Source organism: Ylistrum balloti, unplaced genomic scaffold (assembly GCF_031769215.1).
Source record: "Ylistrum balloti isolate Yb309-2 unplaced genomic scaffold, AGI_CSIRO_Ybal_v1 Utg369990, whole genome shotgun sequence".
NCBI lineage: Eukaryota > Metazoa > Mollusca > Bivalvia > Pectinida > Pectinidae > Ylistrum > Ylistrum balloti.
In genome coordinates, this window is record NW_026782073.1 from 252,352 (window position 1) to 279,865 (window position 27,514).

The 27,514-nt window shown below is 35.0% G+C and overlaps 1 protein-coding gene across 3 annotated transcripts in view; it reads left to right on the forward strand.

Moving 5' to 3' along the window:
• Positions 1–27,514, forward strand: part of LOC132547932 (rho GTPase-activating protein 20-like) — a 162,983-nt gene that overhangs the window by 63,355 nt on the left and 72,114 nt on the right. The window lies entirely within an intron of this gene.

Consider the following 27,514-nt stretch of genomic DNA (forward strand, 5'->3'; position numbering starts at 1 on the left):
ACTCAGCTTTACAAAGCTCCATGGCTTGTTACATCATAATTTAGAAAAAATTTGCAGACTTCAGCAGTGCTGTTTAGTCAAACTATGGAAATCTTTGACAGAAACTCAGCACACAAATTAGTACATGGATTGAACAAAACTTATTTTCAATTTTACATTATATCCAGAGAACTTGATTCCAATGCTGAACATAAATTCATTAATATAAATATCAGCTGCACTGTAAAACTTAAAAATATTTTAAAATAAAGAAAGCTATGTGTGAGTATGAAATAATTAACTCCAAAATAAAATTCATAGCTTTAAAACATTCTGAAATAAGATTGTTGAGAATTACTTAGTTGTATTTCCCAAGATTGTAAGAGTTACTTCCCTTAGAACCTATATCTCTAATGTAATAAAAGAAAGCTGTGTGCTTTCATTAGTAGAATTAATGTTGACATCTTTTAAAAATTTATAATGTATGTTTTTTTTAAACAGTTGTTACATTTCTATCTAATCTATCCCCACCCAAAGCTGCTCATTAAAACCATCCTGTTATTAACATCTTAGAGTATATGGCTACAGGTGTCTTATCTCCACAAGATTTATTCATGTCGGTTTCCTGTTTTGTAAGTTTGAGATAAACGTTATTCATATAGCTGATATGGGAGGTTTACATCCTTATAAAGTGATATACACTCTCTGGAGATTGGTATTCTATCTGTCCTGCTGCTCACTAGACAGTTTCTGAATGTCTCCACTATCACTAGATATGGACCCTATAATGTCTAGATTTGATCCTCAACAACATTTTCAGTACATGGCAGGAGAAATGCTACACTGTCTAAATATGTCATCAATAATCATTATAAGGCCTTGCCCAAAAATTATAAAACATGACAGCAAAATGTTTTCTCTTGACAATCTTTTTGAAATAGCCTGAATTCCCACTTTTGATCTAGTGATACCTGATAATGTTAAAAAAGTATCAACTGAAAAATTGTCAGGTGATTTTTAAGATATGCTGGCTGTAATAAGATCTAGTGAGGTGAGAGGGTTTAATTGAGATTGGCTACCCCTAACTTAAATTTGTATGGAGTACACTTAACTTAGAGCAGATACTTGGTTTTTTTTATTTCCACTGAGACAATTCTTACAATCATAGTTGGAACATTGCTTTTTTCATTAGTCTGTAAGATGGTGAATGAGAAACTTGAGTCTGTATGATTGTCAATGAGAAACATAAGTCTGTAAGATTGTCATTGAGATATGTAAGCTTGCCAACATGCATGCGGTCTTATCATAACAGGCTCATTAGGCCTTTTGTGGAAGTAACACGTATCAATTTAAGTTAATCTTTGTAATTTTTATGTTTCTGTAGCTAAAGCTAACATAAATACCCTCATGTTTTTGTAAGATATTTTGTACAGCATGCTTCAGGAGTTTCTATCAACATATGAGTCACATAAATATATATAGTTTTGATGTTTACATCAGTTTATGAAGTTTCATTCATAACAAACAAGCTGTGTGATTGTACTCATAAACAACTCTTTCTTCTTCCCACAAAAATTCAAGTAATTCATCACCTGTTTATTGATCAAAAGAATTTTATTAAGCAGGTAAAATAATTTGGATTTACCTGACCAAGTATTCTCGTTATCCTACCTGGACAGATACATTACCTTTTTGACAGGAACACACCTTTACATTTTACCTGTTAAGCCTCATCATCTTACCTTTTATACAAGTCTGTTGGAAGTTTGATCATATTTCACAAATTCAACAACTTCTTCATTGAAAGTCAATTTGTTTATACCTGTGTGGCTTGGTTTATCAGAATACCTGTTCCTGCTGTCAGGTGTATGAAGCTGGCTGATTCACACACCAGGGTAGTGATATGTAGTTTTGAGAAGGTAAAATCATGTATCAGGGATTATAGGCGATGTGTTTTCAACAAACAACTGCTGAAGTTTAGGGAGGTCGGTATTTATATCTCTTAGGGAGATTTGTATCCATATCTCTGTGGGGGTGGGTATACTTAGGGAGTTTGTTATGTTTTAGGGAGATCATGCAGTATATCATATCTCTGAAGAAGTTCTAAAAATTATCTTTAAGGGAGCTGGAAATCCATATCTTTTAGGGAACTCAGTATTCAAATATCTTATGGAACTCTGTATACATATCTCATAGGAGGGTCGGTATGTATATCTTCGGTAGCTCAGTATTCATATCTCTTATGGAGCTCAATTTTCATATCTCTTAGGGAGCTCAGTTTTCATATGTTTTAGGGAGCTCAGTATTCATATCTTTTAGGGAGCTCAGTTTTCATATCTTTTAGGGAGCTCGGTATTCATATCTCTTAGGAAGGTCGGTACATATATATTTGGAAGTTCAGTATTCATATCTCTTTGGGAGCTCAGTATTCAAATCTCTTTGGGAGCTAGGTATTGAAATCTCTTTGGGAGCTCAGTATTCAAATCTCTTTGGGAGCTAGGTATTGAAATCTCTTTGGGAGCTCAGTATTCATATCTCTTATGAAGGTCTGTATATAAATCTCTTAGGTAGGTCTGTATATATATCTTCAGAAGCTCAGTATTCAAATCTCTTTGGGAGCTAGGTATTGAAATCTCTTTGGGAGCTTAGTATTCAAATCTCTTTGGGAGCTAGGTATTCAAATCTCTTTGGGAGCTCAGTATTCATATCTCTTATGAAGGTCTGTATATAAATCTCTTAGGTAGGTCTGTATATATATCTTCAGAAGCTCAGTATTCAAATCTCTTTGGGAGAAATCTCTTTGGGAGCTTAGTATTCAAATCTCTTTGGGAGCTAGGTATTCAAATCTCTTTGGGAGCTCAGTATTCATATCTCTTATAAAGGTCTGTATATAACTCTCTTAGGTAGGTCTGTATATATATCTTCAGAAGTTCAGTATTCATATCTTTTAGGAGATTTGTCTTCATATCTCTTTGGGAGCTCAGTATTCATATCTTTTAGAGAGCTCTCTATACACATCTCTGAAGATGGGTGGTATACATATCACTTAATGAGGTTGGTATACAAATCTTTTTGTGAGTATCAGTTGGGGTTGTTCACAATACGTTTCTCTTTGTGAGTATCAGTGGGACTTGTTCACAATACATTCCTCTTTGTGAGTATCAGTGGGACTTGTTCACAATACATTTCCTCTGTGTGAGTATCAGTGGGGCTTGTTCACAATACATTTCCTCTGTGTGAGTATCAGTGGGGCTTGTTCACAATACATTTCCTCTGTGTGAGTATCAGTGGGACTTGTTCACAATACATTTCCTCTGTGAGTATCAGTGGGGCTTGTTCACAATACGTTCCTCTTTGTGAGTATCAGTGGGACTTGTTCACAATACATTTCCTCTTTGTGAGTATCAGTGGGGCTTGTTCACAATACATTTCCTCTGTGTGAGTATCAGTGGGACTTGTTCACAATACATTTCCTCTGTGAGTATCAGTGGGGCTTGTTCACAATACGTTTCCTCTTTGTGAGTATCAGTGGGGCTTGTTCACAATACATTTCCTCTGTGAGTATCAGTGGGGCTTGTTCACAATACGTTTCCTCTTTGTGAGTATCAGTGGGGGTTGTTCACAATATGTTTCCTCTTTGTGAGTATCAGTGGGGGTTGTTGACAATATGTTTCCTTGTTGGCCCCTGACAGATATAATGACCTTACTTGTGATGAGTTACTGCATCACATACTTAGGACACAGCTTTCCTGATATTGACTGATATCTCCACACTAAATACAAAAGAAGCTGTTGTTAAATTAGGACATTTTAATTAGATTTTTTGCTTTTTATTATGTTTTTTTTATCTATATACATATTACAAAAAGTAATTAACAAACTAAAGTACTTTTACCCTATACCAAGTTAAGATAAGTGATGTTAGCAGTAGTATAACCCTGGTGGAGACTGTTACCATAGAATTTTAGAGTACAATAGATATTATCTTGGGTCAGGCACAGGGAGACAGTCTCCTATAAATAATATTCATAAAGGTCATAGTTCACTGATGTATCATTCCAGTTTGTGTCAGATACCACATTACACGTTTATGAGCTTTATACATAAGCTGTTGACTGTGTAACTTGGCAGTACGTTCAATAAAACGCTTATTGCCTACTTATTACACTCATGATTGTGATGAAAGTGGAGGATTTTATCAGTTAAAAATTTGGAAGAGGGGAGGATATTATCATTCAGAAATCAATCTGAAATGCAACAAAATAACCAAAAATATCTACTTAATGTTTGGTTTTTGCTTTGCTATTTTACACAAAATTTGTCTCGGTGATTTATAGCTTATTCATTGTGTAATAAATATAAAAGTATTCTATAATTCTTAATAAATCTAGCCAACTCGTGTCATAACAGGGTTACTATACAAATTATTACATAGAAAGGTCACAGACACTCTGATGAATAATTCATATTTCTTACCTACATAAGCTATTCATCACTAGTAAAGCTTGCTTACCATATACACAAACAATCAGAGCTAGTTACAGGTGCACCTATTCTAGTTTTTGTGAAATCGTAAATGCACCAGATATGTTTTATGTCCTATACTAATGGCTATGGTAATATTCAGGGATATGGTTTTTTTTTTTTAGTCATTTTTCTTAAGATGATTAACCGTGGCAAAATACTTTACTTTGATCTGAGGAGATGTAGCTGTTCTCTGGGTTTGTTAATGTGTGTAAAGTTTATCATGGAGAAATAGATGGGTTATGGATGTTAAAATGGTTTATTAACATCTGTTTGTAAGTCATTTACTTAGCATGCTTTACTGGTAGATCATGGACAATGAGTTATTACACGTGACTTTGATGAAAAACATCCTCAAACTCAAACAGCATAAATGGAAGTAAATAAACCTAGAGGGCCTGGAGAGAAATATTGACAAACTGGAGGTGCTTATGTGTGGAAATGTGTAGTCTCATAGTGCTTATATTTGTAGAAATAAAATCAGTTATTTCAAAGAGATGTAGAAATGATAAACTCAGAGGGCTTAAATGAAGAAATGGATAAACTCAGATGTACAAATGGTAAAACTCAAAGGGCTGAGATGTAGAAATTATGTGTTTAGAAAGCTGAAATGAAGAAATGATAAACTCAGAGGACAGAAATGTAGAAACAGAAAAACTCAGAGGGTTGAGATGTAGAAATGAGTAAACACAGAGGGTTGAGATGTAGAAATGGTAAACACAGAGGGTTGAGATGTAGAAAGTGGTAAACTCAGAGGGTTGAGATGTAGAAATGGGTAAACACAGAGGGTTGAGATGTAGAAATTATGTGTTTAGAAAGCTGAAATGAAGAAATGATAAACTCAGAGGACAGAAATGTAGAAACAGAAAAACTCAGAGGGTTGAGATGTAGAAATGGGTAAACACAGAGGGTTGAGATGTAGAAATGGGTAAACACAGAGGGTTGAGATGTAGAAATGGGTAAACACAGAGGGTTGAGATGTAGAAATGGGTAAACACAGAAGGTTGAGATTTAGAAATGGGTAAACACAGAGGGTTTAGATGTAGAATTGGGTAAACACAGAGGGTTGAGATGTAGAAATGGGTAAACACAGAGGGTTGAGATGTAGAAATGGGTAAACACAGAGGGTTTAGATGTAGAAATGGGTAAACACAGAGGGTTTAGATGTAGAAATGGGTAAACACAGAGGGTTGAGATGTAGAAATGGGTAAACTCAGGAGTGTAAATATTGTTAAGTGATTCAATAACTCATCCAGATTTTTGCATTTCCTGTAAAAAGCGCATTTATAAGTAAGTTCATCATGTAGAAATTTGCTTCACCATATTAAATCATCAATAAAACAAACACAGACTTGTCAATTCCAGTTTTTCTAATAGGGAAGACTCCAAATTTTACAAAGACATTTTCTAAATTGTTTAAATTTCAAAAATGTGATTATATTACCAGAAAGAGCAAAGAGCAAATTTATGAATTTCACTTCTAGAAGTTTGAAGTTGTCAATCATCTCCGCAGAAATTATGAAAGATTCTAAAAAGCTGGCAATTATGCAAAAAGTTTTGGTGAGATAATGTCCCTCTACCCAGCGGCGGAGATGGTACATTGACAATATACCACTTTACCTTATGGCAAGGTATCACTATAGACCATCAACCAGCTGAAGTCATGGTAACTGTACAAATACAAATCCAACCCATTCTAATTCTAATGGAGGTAGGAGAAAAACCATTAAAATTGTTTCATTAATTTTTACCTTGTGGAAATTTACTGACACGTTAGTATTGCGAAGTGATTTTGATTGTATTGATATAACAGATGAATTTGTTTCAGTAATAAAAAAGAATCTGTTAGCATTCAGGTGAAAAATTTACACAATATCATACCTTGTACCACAGGATAAAATCAGAAAAACTTTCTATCTTAATGTTTCACATACCAGGTTATTGAAACAAATTCTATGGATTTTTTTTTTATTATTGATTTAAATATTTCTGGTGCAGTTTAGTCAGAACTTTAAAAATCATCTGATTTTTTATGATCTAGGAAGACTACAATGAATTGTTGTTCCTAGTTGTAGTCAATTCTATGCCCACACATTCCATCTGGGTAGATTAGAGCTTACTCTTGAGTGCAGTATGAGCAGAGCCATTATCTGGAGATTTGAAACAGGAGTAACATGTTAGTGCAGGCAGATGACAAGTTATGTAAAGATTTTATCTTCTTTATTGCATATTTCATTGGAATAAAACTTAACTGTAAACAAATTGACGATTTAAATTTGAATGTGTTGATCTGTACCTTCACAACAATCAATATTCTGTTTCACTTTCCTTGTTACCATTACGTTTTATTCACTGACATACCAAGGACCTGACCTCAGTGGCCATACATCTGCCTAACTTCCGCTGATCTCACCTCGGAAATGTTTTTCTAAATCTAAAAAAATTTCATTGCTATGGCTTGTACAAAACACAAGTATGTGCTTTTTAAGATGAAAGTAAAATTTGGTTATCCACATGTCAGTTACTGATTATGTGTCAGGTTGTAGCGTCCATGGAAATTACCAAAGGATTCTGGGTACTTGTAGTTTTATATGAATATTGATTCTTCAGGAAATATAGGGGAATTCATTGGGATATATTAGTAAATGATTTTCAGGAAGAGTGCATTTATGATTATTATTTTGTCTAAGAGAAATCATTGATATCTAGAGAGGAATAGTAATTGTAGGAATTCTCGTGAGGCAGGTTGTTGTAAACCATTTTATAGCTTCATTCAATGTGTCTTTTCAACTTGTGAGGTCTGCCTGCCACTTATCATACAGTAGAATTAAACACAATTACATCTAATTGGTATTCTTTGCCACAAAAAATATATATATATGAAAATCTGTGTTGAGGAACTGTCTCCCTAATCCACACATCTACTATTCTGGTCATTAATATGTTTGGTGTCTGTAGATGATTATGCACAATACAAAGCTTGTAGGACACCTATAATCTGTCGCTCTTTCTTGCCACCTTTTAACTCCACAGCTACCCGTTTGTATTAACTTGAATTGCATGGTATATTACAGTTAAATAAAAGTGGTGCTTGTATTGTAAGACAAGGTTGAAGGTCAGATTTGTGGTAATTATGCAAGGGAGACTTGGGATGACACGATTCGTTGCCCACGACCCCATTCTCTAGGTATGGAACTGATGTTATCTGTCTGTTTGGGAATGCACCCTATTTTATGCTTTGTTGGTTTTGAAAGACTTACAGTAAATTAGCCCTCCCTCCAAAAAAAAAAAGTTGAATTTGCACATGACTAGAAAAGTAATTTTTGTGTAGGTAAGGAGATCTTAACCATGTTATACCAACAATGTGGTCTGTAGTTCAATAGAGGTGAAGGTATTAGTGTTTTTTTCCGACTTCATCACAGCTACAGGAGCATTCAGATATTGACTCCTGTTGGGAATGTATCAAATTCATTTAAATCATATTTTCCTAAATCTTAAAAGTTCGAGACACCTTTGACTGACAGTGGTATATTCTCTTGGTCACTTTTTGACTTGTAGATAGTATCACAGGGGAGTACTATAAATAGACAGGGAAACAGGAGTGAACCTCAAGTTGACTGTTAAACCCCGATTAAAGCATAGAACAATGCATTTTACTAAAATTTTAAAAAAAACTATATAAGGATATATTTCCAAAATAAAAAAAAAAAGACACAAACTGAATTCCAATCCTTTTACTTATGCATGTACGACGCATTGTTTATAGGTAAGGATAAGCTGACAATGGCTCTATATTTATTTGAACAGATGTACTTTGGTAGTAGCAAAAATTTTAAGTGTACATCAACTGATTTTGTATGAATCGTAAATGTCATTGATGTTGGAATAATGAGAATACCAATAAAAGATTCAGATGGTTAAATTTGGGCTATTGACAAGATTTCTCTGGCTGATTTCAAAGTCAGTACATATATATATTAATACATACTTCATTTTCATTCACCTAGAGCAATATTGCACACTTTTAACATATACAGAGTATGGACTAATTCCTGTCAGAAGTATCATCCAGCTGTTACTCTTTTGGACAAATAAGGATCTCTCAATGTTGAGATAGGCTGTTGGTTGATGTTGGTAGTTGTAACATTTGACCTTTCTTCCCTTGGTGAGGTCAGATGTTCAATCAGTGACCACAATTTTGAATTTTTTTTAAAACATAAAACTGCTCCATCAATGATCTTTGTTCTACCAAAACCTATAAAGGATTTTCTAATACAGAAATAAATTACAGTCTTTTTCATGAAATATCAGAATGTTTTTGAGGTGAAGTTTGATACAAAGGAGTAACATGAACAAAGATGATTCCAGTCAGTGAACAATACATCAGTCATTGCTTAGAGATAAAACATAGTAGCGATCCAAAAAACATGACAACAGATTCGCACAAACTTGTTGAGCTGAACGAGTCATGTGGAGATACTGGAGTGTTTACGTCAAGGATAGAAAGGTTAAGATGTTTTGACTTGAAGTAAGATTTAATTTGTTTTTAATCCATATATCTCTGTTGGTGTTTATCCCCTGGATCTTACAGAGAGACTGTCGTCAGTAATACCGCTGTGTACTGTTAACGTCAACAGAGGTGAAAGTGTAAGGCTGGGCTGTTCATTTATTAGACATTCTTTTGACAATGTTTGTGTAGAAAATGTATCCGGGACAAGATACTATTACGTTGATCGGTAATGATGTCTCTTTGTGGTACCAACCAACCATCCGTCACTTTTCACAACCACAAATAATATGTCTAATTGACTACATAGACACTGAATCAGATCAATGTTGATAGGTGTTAAAGTGCCCCCCCACCTGGACTGTTGTCAACATGACAATAAAACAACAACAGATCAGTATAGATAGGTGTTACAGTGCCCCCCTCCCCACCTGGACTGTTGTCAACATGGCAATAAAACAACAACAGATCAATGTATAGATAGGTGTTACAGTGCCCCCCCACCACCACCTGGACTGTTGTCAACATGACAATAAAACAACAGATCAGTATAGATAGGTGTTACAGTGCCCCCCTCCCCACCTGGACTGTTGTCAACATGACAATAAAACAACAACAGATCAGTATAGATAGGTGTTGCAGTGCCCCCAAACACCTGGCCTGTTGTCAACATGACAATAAAACAACAACAGATCAGTATAGATAGGTGTTACAGTGCCCCCTCCCCACCTGGACTGTTGTCAACATGACAATAAAACAACAACAGATCGGTATAGATAGGTGTTACAGTCCCCCCACCTGGACTGTTGTCAACATGGCAATAAAACAACAACAGATCAATGTATAGATAGGTGTTACAGTGCCCCCCTCCCCCCCCCACCACCTGGACTGTTGTCAACATGACAATAAAACAACAGATCAGTATAGATAGGTGTTACAGTGCCCCCCACCTAGACTGTTGTCAACATGGCAATAAAACAACAACAGATCAATATAGATAGGTGTTACAGTGCCCCCCCCCTCCCCACCTGGACTGTTGTCAACATGACAATAAAACAACAACAGATCAATATAGATAGGTGTTACAGTGCCCCCCTCCCCACCTGGACTGTTGTCAACATGACAATAAAACAACAGATCAGTGTTGATAGGTGTTACAGTGCCCCCCACCCCACCCACCCCCTCCAAACCTGGACTGTTGTCATTATGACAATAAAACAACAACAGATCAGTATAGATAGGTGTTACAGTCCCCCCACCTGGACTGTTGTCAACATGGCAATAAAACAACAACAGATCAATGTATAGATAGGTGTTACAGTGCCCCCCACCTGGACTGTTGTCAACATGACAATAAAACAACAACAGATCAATGTATAGATAGGTGTTACAGTGCCCCCCTAGTTTGGAAGCTTATAGTTCCTACAAATCTATTACATGGGAAGCAATGGAAAACGTTCCTACCAACATACACATCAACCTGTTGTTAACCAAGTAAAAAGTAATGGGTTCAGCGCTGTGTATGTAATGTAAACAGATCAAACTGTAGTAATTTTTACAATAAGGAAATGACAAGCTACAATATTCCCTGATCTGGTTCTCTTCTGTCAAAAGCACACCTTTCACAAATATTACAAGGTACTGTGATATATCATAGCCAGGTGACATGACCATCAGGGGTTTGGGTCATACAAGGTCAAGCCATTGATAGTGTTGATATTTATTGGGTAATCTGTTACATGTGGTGTCTTATTAGCATTCTACAGTATATATAGTGAAGAGAAAGAATGCACAAACATGTGTAACACTATGTTGGTTTTGTTACAACTAAATTTTCACAATGGGTAGCTGCACTGGCAAGCAAATAAAATATTATTTATTGAAAACAAGAAGGATATCATTTTCATGACAAGCAATTTTCCTCGTAACTTTATCTAGATTGTCCTGAAGTAAGATATTAAAGTAACAACTTTTTGTGTGAGAAAAGATATCGATACTAAAGTAAATGACATAACATGTATGCTGCAACAGATTTGTCACTGAGAAATATTGATAAAGTATATCGCCGACTACCATCTGGTGTTTTAGTTTATCGTGATATTATATAAGTAACATGGGCACTGCTAGATAGGAATACAGGTGTATACATATGGATTTTTGGTGCTTTCTCAATTCATTTCTAAGCGATGATGGCCTTGACCCTTCTTTGCAGGTCCTTACACTGAACATAATTAGGTCATTCGTTGTTCTGGCAGTAAGTTACTTGAGACTGAGCAGCCATGTGACAGATGTCATCTGCTGTAGTTCCATAACTTTAATTCAAGGTCAGAAGAGGTTACACAGCTGTAGTTTAATTCATTCCTTGCACAGAAAAAATATATAGAAATTATAATGCAATCAGCTTGATCGTAGATAAACAAAGTCAGATTGCTTCATTTCAAACTGGGACTGAAATCTCAAGGTCACAATCTTGTTTTTTGCAAGTACTAGACAAAATGGAGACAAAGGGCAACATAATACCTTGTTTATTTCTCAGTATTATTTCCTGTAGTTGATGTAATGTCATATTTACCTGCGCATTAGTGATTTCTTCATAAACACAAGCAATTATACCTGAATATATCATTGAAAATCAAGATGGATCACTCAGCTTCTACAAAATAACAAATCAAGACGCATCATGTTGGATGTATTGTTTCAGGATTTAATCTATCAAAAAAGGTTTTATGTCCACTGTTACAGCCTTTCTTTCTAGTCAATGAGAAAACAGAGGAAAATAAGATTGTCTCATTATCTGTCGTTACCATTGTAGAAGTTGAGAGTACAGGTTGCCTTACTAGCCTTTCCTAGTGGAAAGTTGAGTGGTAGAGTGTCTGGCTGGAGACAGAAGAGTTGCCTGTTCAAACCCTGCCAGGTGCAGGGTATTTTCCATGACTCCTTCCTATTACACTTTCAAACCAAACAAAAAATAAATAGACAAATAATCATAAGTAGCCAAGTTAATAGAAGAAAGCTGTAATATTCATCTAATTAGAAGTAAAAGGTAAAGATTATAAAATGAAATAAGACAGTTGGAAATAAGACTTAGTTATAATGAAATTTTCAAATGACCTTGGTTATTTCGGATTCAAGGTATACTTTCGCCATTTAAGTAGAGGAGTTAAGTTTTATATTGGTTCTTTTGTGCAAGTGAGGGACTTCCATATAATAAGAACGATGTGGAAATGAACATTTCAAGGTTCCATCTTTGTGTGTCATTCTCTGACCCAATTAATTTAAACTGTCATATTTCTTACAGTCTTATTTTATATGTACCTGAAACTTTCCATGTAGAATTTCATTAAAATATCAAGGACTGATGTTCAATGTGAAACAGGCACGTTTTGAACACAAATGAACACTGTTATGCTCTCAGTCACGTTTAGTGTCTTTGGCTTCTATTCCTGCAAGGTCACTATAAAAAAACAGAGGTCAGTTTTATCTTACCCACTTATCACACAGACCATGACAAAAAGGAAAATTGACACTTAATCCATGTTCAGGTCTAATTAGGGAGTAGAATTAAGTTTTAATTCAGGGTTGTGTAAGTGTTTGTCCATTATAAATTTTATAATCCATTTAACGTTCCAGTGACCAGTTCCTAAATCTGATTTGTTGCAAGTCACCAACTTTTTATGAGATTGACGTCTATTAGATTGTTCAGTAAATATAGACTCGAAACATTTAGTGGAGTAAAGTTTATTCTAAAAATGTATCAGAGGTGTATAGATTGGATCTAAACTTAACCTCAGTAGAATTTTAGGAAATTTAGGTCATGAGGTTGGCTGGTTAGATATGTGGATTGTAGGAAGGTGTGTCGGTCTCCTGTTTGTGGTTTACTTGATGTCATGGCTGACAGCAGTAGGATGTACTGTATACCTCATATACCTACAGACAAGTCTGGAAAATGTTTACTTCCTAAGTGTTTTTTTGTTCCATATTGTCATTTTGAGTTTTTCATTGATAAAGAAACCTGATTGTGCATTGGGGTACAAAGATAGAGAGGATAGATTGGTCATTTTATGTACTAAGCAGCTTGTTTCCGGCAATAAAATCTCTCCTAACAGTTGCATTCCATTTACAGTCAGGGGGAAAATGTTTTCATGTCAGTGTGGCTTGACTTCTAGGGCTGGATTTCTAGACTGAGTTTATATAGTCTTATTTATCAGCGTACAGAAATAGGCTTTAGAAACAGTATCATATCCAAGATCAATGTCAGGGGTGACATGTCTTAAATAAGTTTGTCACACCTTGTAGATGAAACAGCTAGGACCAATATCACGATGTTACTGTCAAGGTCAAGGTCATTTACACATAGAAATGAAATCAATCAACATCGACACAATTAAGTTATTCCAAATTTAGTAAAAACAAGATTAATGAAGGAGCTTATATCTGTACCTTACTTGGGAAAATTTCTGCTGTAAAAATGTTTACGGGAAAATTGCAACTATACAAATGTGAAGATGATTACACGTGTTGTTTTCCAACTTGATGTACCAAATTTCCCAGATTATAAGCCGCGACTTTTTTCCTTGGCAGTCGGGCGTGTAGTTTATATGTGGACAAAAAAAATCAGAATGAAAAAAAGACTGTACCAAGATTCTTGTGAGTACCCATCCATCACGTGTTTGTGATTGAAACAGATCGTATAGAACCGTCTTTTGTAATCGTATACAGGATGATTTTTAAGATTGAAATAAGATTACCATTCTCATGGATGTAATTAATAATACCTTTTAATATGAATCACAATAATATCTTCTGAACTTTCATGGTTACTTTGGAAGCTATAGCGGAAGTTTACAGTAACCTGTTGCATCCTGGGATCAATAGGTCATCAGGTTATAGTTCAAATTCTACAACGACCGCCTTGCTTGTTTACGATAAGAAGGGCTTCGTTTAATTTGCAAGAAATAATATTGGAATATAAGATTTTTTGTCAGCATGCATGGGTCTTCGCTAATGTTTAATAGTACAATAGTAGATGAAGATATTGTTAAGTAAACTGTAAGTAACATCAGGCCCTATATCTGTACATAGACAATCTTTGGAGGCTCCCAAACAAACAAGTTATATATTTGGTATTTTTTATTTTTTAAACTACATTAATAACATAAAGAATTATCTTTGTATAATTCATTTGCAAACTTATATGTAATATTTCACTGTCGATCGTGATAAATTGCCTTCCGTTGTCTGTTATATCAACAAACTTTGGTCAACATGACAGTTACCACATCATAAGAAAGGGAACTAATATTTCGGTGACAATAATATGTGGATCAAATCAAAAATTTGTTAAAAATTTGCTCTGCTGCTGCTTATAATACCAGTGCAGTTAATAGCCCAGAAAATATGGTATTTGCCCAGGTATATAGAAGTTAAATAAAGCAGACCCATTATATCAGTTGTTGTAAACTTTATTGTATTTAAGTGGGCTTATGATTCCCAGGATTTTTATAAACTTACCAGACACCATTGGATTGTACCTATCATGTGCCCATTGAATGTCTTGAGCTGAAAACAAGGCGATCTTTGCCTCCCAGTGTGACATTATTGAGATGTAGGTTAGTCAAGTTATTTGAGATGTGTAAGAAGAACCTCGGCGAGTGCTAGCCATGTCAAGTTTTCTGAAATATGTGTCAGTGTTACAGAAAGTTCATGAAAACTGTCAGCAATATTTCAATAATATTTTGTCATTGAATTGATAGCTGTGTAGACCTTTAAAGGTTGACCATGTAGAAATGATTCAAGCTGAAAAGACAAACTTTTTTTTACCTGGTGTAGCATGTAGTGTTTAAATAGTAGTCAAGTCCCAAGACTACCCAACCGTCAATCCTTCTGTATAGGATATCATTGATTTTACCACTATAAAATTTTATTGGAACTCTAAGCACCTGAAAAATGCTGGCTCCAGTTTGTACATAAAGTCAAAATGACGTGAAAATTCACATTCAGATTTCTTGGCAAGTCTCCACTTTCAGTGTATGATATTGTGAAAATTATGAGGTTTATGACATAGGAATTTCATTGTGTAGTGACAAAATATTTCTTCTTCTCTACCAGGTAAACAGAAACGATTAATCACATATCTAAATGAAACATGAGGAATGAGATAGGTGAGGAGGGAGTTATCTCCCCTTTACATTATAAGACCTGATATAGAAATATTAGGTAGATATAAAGTTTAAGTTGTTTTATAGAAATCATGATTGGATGCATTCTCATATTTCAAACTAATATTTTCCTTTGTCCTTATTTAATCCTTTTTTCTTCTTTTTTTTTTTTTTTTGTATTTATACCCTTGCAGTTGTCTCTCTTACCAAGACAAAGAATCAGTTGTTGGCCATATTATAGCTAAGGAGACTGCCTGTCTGTCAGTTCAGATAATATCTGTGGACACACTTTAAAGTTAATTTAATCTTCACCACAACACCTGAGAAACTGCAAGCAAAATATCAAAATGCTGTGTAGTTGTTTTTTCGTGTACAGTTATCACTGTTGTTTTCAATTATCTTCCCTCTATTTACAAAATTGAGTGTGCTGAATACGTGAAGTGAATTGAATTTTTAACAGAAAACTTTCTGTAATTTTACCGCTTATTTTTGACCTAAAACCTCAGCTGACCTGATTTCCTGAGAAACTATATTCAGATTTTAAAGATGATATCAGACACCTAACAGGTAGGACCTTATTGTTGTCTGTCAGGATTCAGGTGTCAGTTGAGGATTCCTTTTAATGTGTATAGTTATTATGAATTTGGTCGGAAATTGGAGTCCTCTCTTTTCAGTGTAGACTTACCTTCTATAAAGTTTGTGAAGAAAGTGTCCGAATTCCATTCATGTAGACATAAGAGTGAAGTTTAAGTTTAACATTTGGCATTATATAGGATTAACTATAATTACGTTTCACCTGACCAGAACTATGTACTTACCTGTAATAACATACTTCTCTGATAGAAAAATTCAAGCTACGTCGACAGAGAAATTGTATCCTGTTCAGTTGTGACATTTTGTTGTGGAAAATCATTTTGGACGAGGTGACATAGCTGGTGACATAAAACCGTCTTGACAGGAAAATTATGGCTTTCTTTATGGCTTATATGGGTCATTATACTTTCTATTGAATAGGTAAAAGTTGAAAGTGTGAAAATATAACAAAACACCAAATATCTTGTTCGTCTTTCTGTATGAAATAGGTAACAATGAGATATTAACTAAAAGTTTTTAAAAATTAATGTAACAATTTCAAATATATCTTTATGAAAAATTACCAAACTTTAAATGGAGAGAAAAAAAATTGTTTTTAAAACTAAAATAAAGATAAGGCATTATGAGGTTATGTGCAATGTGTTGGTTTTGTTTTTTTCTTAAAAACAAAGTAAATGTTTACCTTACCTTACATTTAAGGGAAGCTGAGATAATTACACAAAGAATGATTATGAAGGTCAAAGTTAATTGGTCAGATGTCACTCTTGACCACTTATTTATAAGACATCTTAACAGATTCACTTCCTATTTACACTTGGTATCATAACATTAAGTTCTATACCTGAGGAGACTTTGATAATCATTGATCAAGGTTAAGATGTCAAAAGTCGTTCTTTTCTTTCGAAATGAAAATTGAGACTAGGGATATACTATGTGAACCCTGCTTACTTAGGAAATATTTTTATTTTTGCTGTTTAAAGAAGTGTTATAATAATTGGAGTAACTTCCTGTGATATCTTTACCATGCTGTATCGTGTGACTACCACCCCGTCACAGGACCGTGGGTTCGACCCGGTTACACAGGCAGCCATTATGGCATTGTGATTGGATAGGTCAGAGTTTATCTAGACATTCAGAACTCCCAACCTCCATATAAAGGTATCTGACCTTGGTGTAAAGGTATCTGCACAATTTAAGAGCTTGTATTGTGTTGTTGGGTGTAGAGATAATTAATGATTTAGTACAGTGCACTATCTCAGAGATAAAATTCCTTCTTCGACTTTTAAATGAAGTCTTTTCGGTTGATGGTAACGTATTGTTGTTCAGATGAACATAACAGTCACTATGTGTATTCTTTTACTATTATATTATCTCAACACAGAACATCAATGAATTTGTCTCTTATTTTATTGGTTTTGAAACCTTCCAAACCTTTTCATTAATTGTAGCTCAGAACTCAACTTTGTTCAAATGAAAGCTCAATATCTGTTCAAAATGTTACAAAAACTATACAAATTAAGGAAATAGATCTAACGCCATTAATTTAGTGGTTATTGGGTGATTTTCTGATATCCTATGCATAGATACCACCCAGTACGCAAGGCGATTGTGGAATAGGGACAAATTAAGTAAAATGATCAATCACAACAAGCTTGGGATAAGTCGGTTTCTTGTATATTTAACTGTCGACCGGTTCCCAGAACTTCGGGCTTGGCCAGGATGATTCAGTTGTACAAATTTTCACTTGAAATAGATAAAATGTTGGCGCATTTCACTGTAACGTACACAATGGATGTCACCTGTGTGACTTTGTATGACATGGATATAGATATCCACATCAACTTATAATAAAACAACTATTAAATTATTGTCTCTCAAAAAAATGCATTCAATGATAATTAATTGCAGTTCAGATGAAGTTAAAATCAATATAACTCGGTTGTAGTTGACTGGTGTTCTCACATTCCTTCTGATTGGTCTGCCTTAGTAGTTGTAGTTGACTGGTGTTCTCACATTCATTCTGATTGGTCTGCCGTAGTAGTTGTAGTTGACTGGTGTTCCCACATTCCTTCTGATTGGTCTGCCTTAGTAGTTGTAGTTGACTGGTGTTCTCACATTCATTCTGATTGGTCTGCATTAGTAGTTGTAGTTGACTGGTGTTCTCACATTCATTCTGATTGGTCTGCCTTAGTAGTTGTAATTGACTGGTGTTCCAACATTCATTCTGATTGGTCTGCCTTAGTAGTTGTAGTTGACTGGTGTTCTCACATTCATTCTGATTGGTCTGCCTTAGTAGTTGTAGTTGATTGATAGTCTGATTTCTTATAGTCCCTAAAATCAGCATCTGAGGAGTGCGGAGAGGAAGTTGTATCCTTACTCTTGGAAAGAGCTAAATCCTCTTCAAGTAGTTTAATAGTTTTGCCAAATGCTATTCTGAATTTCTTGCTCTGTGGTCTGATAGTACTACCTGGTTTCACACTAAGTTTCACCTGTCATGTTGATATTTTGTGAGCAATACAAACGAGCACTTGTCTGGGTTTTTAGTATTCAATCTGGTATAATCCTTTAAAAGCTGTGATTCTACTTTGTATCCTAGGTGTTCCTTCTACTAACCCTCAACAAAAACCCTAGTCACATCCACTACTTCTACCCCTACCCCTTCTAACAAGTTACAGGGGTACCAGTATTATAGTGTCCATCTGTCCGTCCATCTGTTTGTCCATCTGTCTGTCCAGCTGTCTGTCCATCTGTCTATCTTCTGTCTATCTTCTGTCCATCCGTCTGTGAGGCTCATTATATAACTTTCCTTATATTGTATGCTTTATCAGTATATGCAAGGTACTTGTTTACCTTTTATATTACAATTAAGAGTCCTAAAGAGGTATGGAGATATTGCTAGCTTGTGGCATTTGTATAAAATTTTGTTGTTAGCTTAAGGAATCATACTGTATTTACATACCTATATAATGCACTGACATCTGAAGAGGTATAAAAACAGAAAACAGGCAATGTGAGATCACTTTTTGTAGAGACGACAAAGCCTTGGTTAATTGGTGATTGGTATCACACAGGTAAATCTGTCCAGGTAAGAGGTGACAGGTAATTTGTCGAGGGATTTGGAGACAGTTAATGGACATGAGATGAGTTGTTCCCCTCCCCTAGACGACAAAGCTCATCACATTAACTTTATCTCATCACCTTTGTTTCTGTCCCACAAGCGATGAACTGATTCACTGATCAGTCCTTATGTGCACACCGATATAATATCCAGGTCTCTTTGTCCCAGAGATTTAGTCAGTTAACTTCCCCTGTAAAGGAAGTAGCCCCATCTCCTATGAACCTCAACGAAAACTAGAAATATATCAGGAGCATTGAGCCGATAACCGAGGCGATTGTGATAAGAATTTCTTCTGTCTGACTAGTCCTAGCTCGGGATGAAAAGTTTTCAGTATTTCTGTAACTCAGTGTGTCTTGTTGGAGGCAGTAGGACACTTTCTGAACTTATCTACAGCCATATATACATCTCAGTATTGTATGTAGGTACCTTGTGGGTATTAGCATTATATACATAAGGATTTGTGTGGTATAGACGCACAGGTAATTACTGAGAGGCTTTGGAAACTAGACACCTAACCATGACAAGATTCTGATCAAAAGGAAATGCTGTGAATTACAATTAGATGTGGATTACTTATATAGGTAATATGGACATTTAAACTGTGCTGTATATAGATGGGCCATACGCACAGGTGAATGAAGGATTGTAACAACTATTTTGGATGTTCCATATTTAATTATGGTGTTGACAAACATTTCCTTGGAGGGGGAATGTGTTACCATGGATTAGTGAGGTTAGCAAGGCCAAGAATGCTTACCAAAGTGTTTATTTAGATTATCAGGTGAGAGACAGGTAGATGTTATAGTTATCGAGGTGTATCTTCTCCGAGAGCTACCAATGAATGGTAGTAGACCTTTAAATCTTACACAACGTACAAGGAAAGTTACTACAGTGTCGGGCGCTCTGTTGATTACAGGTGTAACAGATATTCTCTATTGTTTGTCTCCACCATAAGTATTACAGCCACACTGGACACTGCTGGTGTAATTGAATCGCTAGATGGGATACTAGGTGAATGGTCAGCGAGAACACCTTCAGGTCAAATCTTACTGTGGATCATGTGACACCTTGAATGCTTCCACTCACTAATTCTTTAATATTTAAATGTGAGCTTGACCACAGGTTGGAGCAAGAAGGATTAAAATAGTTCATTCACTGCACCGACATTTGGACAGGATTCCTTGCCAAAAAAAAAACAGAATTAAATTTCATTTGGAATGGAGAGAAATGTAAGCCTACTGTATTTCATTACCTATATCGTATGCTGAATATTTATTTACAACAGAACAACGTGCTATGTATAAAGTTAAGATGACATATTCTCAACTGGATGTGATTCATGTTTGGCTATAATGAAAACAGTCATCACGAAGAGGTGGAGGTTGTTGTGTGGTATGTATGTGGGTATTCCTACAATTAACAGGTATGTTAGATGACAGATGGGATGAACAAGTCGTCAATTGTGCAGCAACTAGATGTTATTGAATTGGTGGTGTTACCAAATATTTTCATCAGATTAAACACCTATCCAAAAAAAAGCAACTCTTGAAAATGAAAATTTCTGTCTTCCCATTACCAAGGATCAAAGTCTTAGGAATCTTTCAGTGTTTGGAAATTGACAGATTCATACACCAGAATACAAAACTCCACCTATAATACCATCTTGTAGAGATGTTGAGACTTTGTCAGATCACAGATATATAGTTTCAGAACCTACTCAGGATTCAGGATACAAGGGAGTGTGACCAAGCCTATGGAATGCTATAATTATTGTGTGTCGTGTGGAGAGCTGTATGGACTGGTGGTGTGATTCTCATGCAAACACCCTCATTTCATACCTTTTTACCAGAGTTGCCTCAAGCTGTCTTCCTCATAGCTAGTGAAAACCTATGACCTGACCTTACAGGTATCAATGAACAATTGGAAAATTTACCTGTGTCAGGTAGGAACGTCTAGATTTAATTTCATTACTTACACACGTGTTATTGACTCAATACATGTCTGATTTATTTCACACCTGTCAGATTTGCGGAGAACTATTTTGTCATAAGAACTACAAACAACTTGTGTTAGTTCAGTGTATCTGGAATGAATGAAAATTAGAGTATCGGCATATTTCATACTCGACTATGAATCTTATAGACAACCTAATAAATTATAGGCTGTGTATCAACGTTGATTTAGACACTATCACATAGACACATAACATCCTTCCTTATATCAATATAAAATTCCATGTAGGTAGCAATCCTTATAGATTATTAATGTAAACAGGTAATACACTTATCAAATTGTTAAAAACATTTGGCAAGGATGAAATTTTCTATTTATCATTTGATAGGTATTTAGTGTGGTAATCAGAAATGGGATGAGTTTTACCTTTACATGTAATCTATACCTGATAACAGCTGATTACCTGGAGTTACCTGGCAGGTAATACTCTGCTGACCAGATTAGGTGACTGACCACATACCTCTTTTACACCTGTTCATACTGTTGTGCCATTGTACCCGTTTTCCTACCTGCTATAGACAGCTTGGGATTTGTTTATCTACAACAAAACGTTGTTCTTAGACAAAAAACCCTATGTCTGGAAAACATTGACACTTTTATCTAGAGTGACGTTTTATTGTGTGTCATTAACTTTTGAATTGTTATTTTCATATGATCTGGGCAGTAAATCTACAGATCAGTAGCCTCAAACACAAGTGTTGTATTTCAAACTTCTGTTGATATTTTTTTTAAAAGTGCGTGGCTAAAGGACCAAAGGAGGCCAGGTGTGTCAATGTTGTTTAGTAGTGGTCATCGTTGTGATGGAAGGACCTGGTGATAGTGGTAAACCTGTGTCATTATGGATATTCTATAAAGTCATGTACATATCCGTGCTAACAAGGGCTCTTTAAGTCCTTTGAATGGAACCAAAGATGTCACAACAACAATATCGCAATACTTTGTCATTAGGGGATTTGAAACCCTCTAATATAAATGACAGTCCGAATTTATCTCTTCGGAGTCTTCCTATACGTCATAGACTTGGAGGGGGAATGTTTGGACGTGGAAGTGATGAAGATTCGCTGTCTTCATCCTGCGAGTTCCTTGACAACTGGTCAATAACAGGGAAACAATGGCTACCAGATAGTTACAGCTTGTCTGACCTGTCTCCAGTGTCAGCACCAGAGTTTTCACCACGGTCAAATCAGGTCCGCATACCCCACAATCGTAAAAAGGGAAGAGCACCTCTACCTCCAAGTATGCAGCAAGGTTCCAGGGATAATTTAACTCCCGCCCAACTCAAGGTAGATGATGACATTGATAAAAAGAGATTGTTAAGCCAGTCAGTCGACATGGCTAAATTAAATATTGAGCGTATGAACAGAATGAGATCCAAATCTACAGATGCTCCTCTGAATGTTAGTGGCAGAACAACTCCAGACCGTTTCCCGAAATTCTCCACCAGTACAAGACTCAAACTTAAGGCAGCTATAAAGTTTGGATTAAATTCACCAACTGCGAAAAAGCGTCACAAGACAATTATTAAAGTGGGTGGAAATGATGGAAAACAACCTCGTGCACGTAAAATAGCAACTGTCGAACCTCCAGAGGTACCACCGTATGAAATTGGTTTTGTGATAATATTAGAAGACCTGATACCGGATGTGGAATTTGAGGTAGGTGTTTTTGATCAATCAGTGATCTCTTGTGATAATATTACAAGTATTGTAACAGGTTTTCAATTAAACTCTTGGGTACTTGCTCTAAACCTGATTGAAAAAGCTTCAAATTGGAAGATAAAACTTGCATGGTCATGATAGTTATGAGGCTTACAATAGCTTCAGGTATGGCACTTGTGAATAACAAATTTAATCAAGATTTTGCTAGGGCAAAAAAACCCCTGATATATCCAAAACATGCCATAAAATATGTCACTGCAGCAGTTAAAATAATCATTACATTCAGTAACAACAAAAATTGGTTTAGAGTTACTTCCCTTGTCAAGGGAGTAGAGTCTCATTTAATGCTGTGTATTTGTATTCATAGCGAGCTGCTTGCAAAGAAAGCCCTTAACATGATACGCACAAAGAAAAAAAAGTGAAAAAAATTCACACATACTATCAGTCATGAAGTTGTGACATGGAAGTTGAATTCCCCCCAATTGCAGATAGCAATATAGCAGACATAGCAACATATAGACTCGTTCAGCAAGATGCTTCATCACGTGTACAGACAAAAAGGGTCTGGTTGAAGTGACAAAGCGATTAGAATCTTACCCTAAAAACCTACAGAGATTGTCCGAAAGGATAAACTTGGAAAAAAAACCATCACAAACTAGTCAGGAACGCAATAAATACAATGTTCATACAATAATTCCTTAATCTTAGAGAAATGATATCACCAAATATATTGTCACGTTTGTTTACCAAAATGAAATATGTCAGTGATAATACTATGCTCACTGCAAATGGCTTTGCCTTTATTCCTAATGATTCTTGAATGACAACATCAGTAACATGTGTAATTGACACTTAACCAAAAATTGTTTGACCTCTTGGATATGTTTAGTTCTTTTCATGCATTTGTTTTTAAAATCTATATAATTACCATGTTACGAGATTTCGACACCAGCTTTCATGTTTACAAATCAACACCACCATTTTATTTCAAAGTTCATTTAATTTGAATCAATTTTAAGTTCATAAATAGGAAAGGAGGAAGCTGACATGATTTAATTCACCAAGATATTTTATGATTTGATCTCTGACCTTTTGTGCTGACATCATGGTTTATTGGAACCAATGGTCAAGTGGCAGATTTCAGTTGCAGCGATTCAAATTGAAATGTATTTTGATTAAATGTGTTGTCTATCGTTCCTGATAGTCATCTCATTTTCAATGAGTTCTTTTGGATTTTTGTTTTAATTAGAAATTTTGTCCAGTTATAAATGAAATGTTTCTATTCCTCCTTCATCACCACCACCTTAGTTGAAGTATCCACCCCTTTTTCTTCCACATGCTCTGTTTTCATGGCTGTTTACAGGATGTAAGCAATGTTTGTATTCATAAAGGATCTACGGTACACAAAGATGATTGTTCATACAGGGCCTACACTGCGGGGAGATGATTGTATTGAGTCTATGATGCATGGATACAGTAGATGTACATAACATACATTTTGTATAGAACTGTGAATACTTTTCTTTATTTGCATAATGTTTTCAGCAATTTTGAAAGTGTTTGATCAGCAAAAGTGAAATAAGGCATTAACATTTACACTTATACGGAAGAAGGTTCTGTCAATGGTGTATAGATATTAAAAAATAAAGGATTTTCCTGTAGACATTCAGCTTCCAGGATGATCCCGTCAGTGGTGTCTAGATATAAAAAATAAAGGATTTTCCTGTAGACATTCAGCTTCCAGGATGATCCTGTCAGTGGTGTCTAGATATCAAAAATAAAGGAGTTTCCTGTTGACATTCAGCTTCCAGGATGGTCCTGTCATTGATATATAGATGTAAAGATAAATTATGAGTAATTATATGTCTTGCCTGTTCAGCTTGATTAATATGGTAAATTTTCATTTAACGAAACTCCAAAATACAGCCAAAGCTATGTGTTTGCATTGTAGATATTAACAAGAATTTTATTCTTGATTTCTCAAAATTCACTCAAATATGACAATATTTCCCCAAAAATATCACTGTTTTTGAGCTGAAGGAAGATTCTTTCGATATTTTACAGTTCCTGACAAAACGAAAGTTAATGTGTTAATGTTTGGTTGGACAGCTATCTTAAAGCCCACATTACAAAAAAATTCTTTTAAGAAAAAGGAAAGAAAAGAAAAATTCAGTTTAGACAAGTTTTCTCAGAATATTTTAAGATCTTAGTTTGCTTTGTCAACAAAATTTGAATTGATTGAGTTTGTGGTTGTGAACTTTGTGGCTGCAGGCAGAGATTTTGTTCGTAGGTTGTAACATTATTTCATCACTTGCTCTTCATTGTTTAATGGTTACACTAGAAAGGCCTGTATTTGTAAGTGTAGGGCACAGATTATTAAAAGCCTTAAAACTACTTTTTTTTGTAGACAGATGAACTTATGGCATCAAGTACAAAGTGCTTTAAGCCTTGAAACATCCATTATGTGGTATGTTATGTAGACAAATTTTTTCTTCAATATTTCAATTACTGATGGCTGCTCATGTCATTAGCATCAGATTCCAATTTAATGAGGCTTTCTTTTTCTTTCTTAATTTGTAAATTAAAAAAAATGTGATACTGATTTTCTCTATTGAAATATCCTGTTGTTATAGACTGTCTTTGGGAAGTTTTAGAATTTATGCCACCTTGTGTAAGTTGGGGGTGTCCATGGCGACAGCTTGATGTTGTGGTTAACTACAACTATACATCACACCTGTTGTCTCTTCTCGACACTGTCAGTAATTTATGAAGAAAAAAATTAGGAATGCTGTTTACAGAATTAACATAACTCATTAACGAATGGTTACTAAGTTGTTGACTCAGGAATTCCTTGATTATGATTCTGATGAATGTATATATAATTAACATCACAATGGTCATGTACACTAATAAATCCTCTTTATGGTCACATTTTAGTAACAGATGTGTCTTCCACTAAACCAAAACTCTCCTTTAAAACTCATTTTGCAATGTCTTCTTAATTGCTTGTTGGATTTATTGCTCATGAACAGCCAGTGTCATTTTGAGGCAGGATCTCCTTGTAGTAGCTGGTGGCTACATCAGTGAACAACATACAAGAGGTCCATCACATGACATCCAAAGCAGTTAGAGTAATGTGTCTTGCCCATGTACCTTGAGGTTTCTAGATGATGTTCATTAGTACTGTATGGCAGGCCTTAGCTGAAATGATACATTGTTTCTTATTCAAAAAGATCCATGGATAAGACAAAGTACTTGGTCAGTATAGTTACACCAGTTTGGATCAAGTTGGAAGATCAGAATGATTCCTGAATAATGTAATGAGAATTACGTAACAAACATTTTGTCAATTCTGATAGAAAAGAAAAGTTTGTTATATATATCAAGTATTTGTGAATGGCTTTTTGTAGAACTGGATACTGGGAATGTAAATTTGATGGCATACATCAAGTTTACTTATAAAAGATATACTTATTGTGATACTTGATTAAAATCCATATTTCAGTTTTACCCTAAATAGGCCACAATCATACTTACTGTCCAGATTTTGATGGACGTTACATAAGAATACATATGACTTTGCTTCTTTCAAGGCACAGCTTATTGGCTTATAGATACAGTAACATACAACTCTATCTGATCACAATATTATTATAGTTGTTATATATAGTTGAGGGCAGTGACAATAGATAACATTTCACTTTAAACTCTGTGTGTCTGATTGAAAAATGAAAAATCAGAGATGGTATTTCTCGTTCATAACATAGCTCTCTGTTGGTCAGTTTAGTGTGAAGAAAAAAATGTAAACTGAAAAAAAAATGGAAAAAAAATTATTTGCCAAAATAAGAAAACACACTTTCACAATGCAATCTTATAATTCACTTGTAAATCTTCATTAAACAGTAATTTCTGTTAAATCAAGCACAACAATGACACACTCTTAATATCAAGTTAATGAGTCTAAGACTAAGATAATGGAGAATATTGTCTTGGATTCACATCTCTACAACTTTGTGACATTGTAATGTCATGATCACATGTCGACATATTTTTTTTGTTGTTTTTCTCAGTTGGTGGTATTTGAAACTGATATTGTAACATGTTGTTTCCTTGAGTTTTATCAGAGCTTGCAGGTGCTCTGTCAGAAACACACATACATGCCAAATATATGTTTTTAAGTCTATGACATCTGAAATGGACATCTGTACACTCCCAGCCTGACAGATTATGAGAGAAGAGGCAGGTCGTGATAATCAACATAACATTTTTAAAAGAAATTTAAAGCCTTGAACTCATTTCAATTGCAAATCACAAATATTAAAAGTATTAACATCTTCAAAGTGTTTATTTAAGATTTCATTGGTGCTTAATGTTTAATGAGATTTGGAAGATTCTATTAGCACTTTGTTAAGCATGCCATACAACACCAGTACATTCAAAAAACATTATAACTAAGAACGTTTACAGAGGATAAGATATTCACTTATTCTGGGACTGGGAATTTTGATCAAACGAAAAAGATAAATAAATGATATTTTTGGTATAGCAAATTCTATCTTTTTAAAAAAAAATCCCAGCAAAATCATGGAGGCATGCAGGGAGAGAAGAATATCCAGAGGAGACTGGTAAATTAAGAAGGGTTCCACTTCACAATGCCGTCACAGATTGAGAAACATGGATGTGATTTCTGTTATATATTTCAGTCCTTGTCTGTCACCTTGAAGTTTTAGGGCCAGGTAGGGGAAGATAAATATTTTTCTCATCTTACACAGATTTACATAACATCAAATTTCCTATATCTCATACACTAGTGATACATATGTAATGTAAATCAGGAAATACCAAGCTTGGGATGACTTTGTTCCTAGTCTACCTGTAATTGCCTTCCTGGGTTGGTGGTTGATTGAGATATATAGTGTTTAAGAAAATTGTTTATTGATGGGGTTTTGAGATATTAACAGAC